The 2,040-nt window shown below is 38.4% G+C and overlaps 1 pseudogene; it reads left to right on the top strand.

Moving 5' to 3' along the window:
• The first annotated feature begins 801 nt into the window (after positions 1-801).
• Positions 802-926, top strand: LOC124977921 (thymosin beta-10-like; annotated as a pseudogene).
• Positions 927-2,040: the final 1,114 nt, after the last annotated feature.

Below are 2,040 nucleotides of genomic sequence, written 5' to 3'. Positions count from 1 at the left end.
TATATACAATGGAATATTACTCCGCAATGAAGAATGATAAAATTATGGCATTTACAGGCAAATGGATGAAATTGGAGAATATCATGCTAAGTGAGATAAGCCAATCTCAAAAAACTAAAGGACAAATGATCTCGCTGATAAGCGGATGAGGACATATAATGGGGGGTGGGAGGGGTTAGCATTAGGTTTAGGGTTAGGTTTAGGGTTAGGGATAAGGAGAGCAGTAAGAATGAAGGAAAGAAGGACTGTATAGAGGGAAAAGGGGTGGGAGGGGAGGGGGGGAAGAAAAAAAAATAATCAAACATCATTGCCCTATGTAAACGTATGATTACACAAATGGTATGCTTTGACTCTATGTACAAATAGAGAAACAACATGTATCCCATTTTTATACAATAAAAAAAAATCTGAAAAATAGATTCCAACGTTAAAAAAAATAAAATAAAAAAATAAAAGTGCTGTGAATATTTTCATACAATTTTTTTGGTGCACATATGTTTTCATTTCACATGTAGGAATGAGTTTTCTGTCATGGGATACGTGCATTTTTAAATCTGTTCGAGACTGACCAACTGCTTTCCAGAGCATTGTAAATATTTTATATGCACACCAGCAATGCCTGAGAGTTAGAAGTGTTCCACATCCTGAGAAACACTTTGCATTGTCAATCTTTTAGTCCTTTTTTGTTTTCATTTAAAAAGTAAGATATATACAGGTCTCTTGCTGCAGCAACGGGAGTGGGAGCATCTGGAGCTCGTTTTGGAGTGAGAATTCACATATTGTTTTAAGAAAACGGCAGACAAACCACACATGGGGAAAATCGCCAGCTTTGATAAGGCCAAACCGAAGAAAACCAAGACGCAGGAGAGAACACGCTGGCGACCAAATGGACCTTTGAGCAGGAAAAGCAGAGTGAAATTTCCTAAAAGCCTAGAGGATTCCCCACCCCCATCACCTCCTAGAGCCTCGTCGTGATGTGGAGGAAGGAGCCACCTGCTAGATGGACACGAGCCACAAGCTGCACTGTGAACCCAGGAACTCTGTGGTGAAGCTACCACCCTGTTGGTCCCTCAGACTGCCAAATTCTCTGGTTTACCCTGAGATATTATAGAAAATTATTTGTATGATTAATGAAAATAAAACACCTCGTGACATGACAAAACATACAGATATATATGCATATATATGTATGTTTGATGTGCTATAACTAATCCCAAAGTTAAGAATCAGAAACTGCCTATCAAAACAGTAAAAAGGCAATACAAAGAATGGGAGAAAGTATCTGTAAATCATATATCTGATAAAAGATTAATATTCATTTATATTACAAACTACTAAAACTCAACAACAAAACACCAAAGACCCATGTTGGAGGGATATCTGCATTCCCATATTTATTGCAGTTCTGTTCACAATACACAAGATATGGAATCAGACTAAGTGGCCATGAGTGGATGAATAGGTAAAAAAAAATGTGGTATCTCCACAATGAAGTATATTTGTTCATGTTGGAGATTTTAGTTCCAGGGACTCACATAAACTCTTGTAGTTTGTTGGTAAGAATGTAAAAATAGACTTGTCATCTGTTATTCAGCTTTCCATTGCTGTGACAAAATACCTGAGAGAAACAACTGAAAGGTAGAAAGGTTTATTTTAACTCACAGTTTCAGAGGTTTCAGTGCACTGTCACTTGATGGTATTGCTTTGGACCTGTGGCAGCACAGTATGTCATGGTGCGGGAGCACATAATAGAAGAGGTCTGCTCACCTTGTGGATTCCAGGATGCAAAAAAAGAGAGTCCCAAGATCCCCTTCAACAGTATGCCCCTCATGACCTAACTTCCTTCCCTTAGTCCCCATCTCCTAAAGGTTTCACCACCTTCTACTAGTGCCATAGACTGTGAACCAACATTGAGCACATGGACTTTTAGGGTACATTAAGTTTCAAATCATAATAGTATATGATCCAGCAATTCCACTTCTGAATGTAGGCCCAAAGAACTGAAAGCAGGGTCTTCAAAAGATTTTTGTATACTGAGGC

This window comes from Sciurus carolinensis, chromosome 1 (genome assembly GCF_902686445.1).
Source record: "Sciurus carolinensis chromosome 1, mSciCar1.2, whole genome shotgun sequence".
NCBI lineage: Eukaryota > Metazoa > Chordata > Mammalia > Rodentia > Sciuridae > Sciurus > Sciurus carolinensis.
The sequence above is the reverse complement of the archived record's forward strand: the minus strand, read 5'-3'. Positions and strand labels throughout refer to the sequence as shown.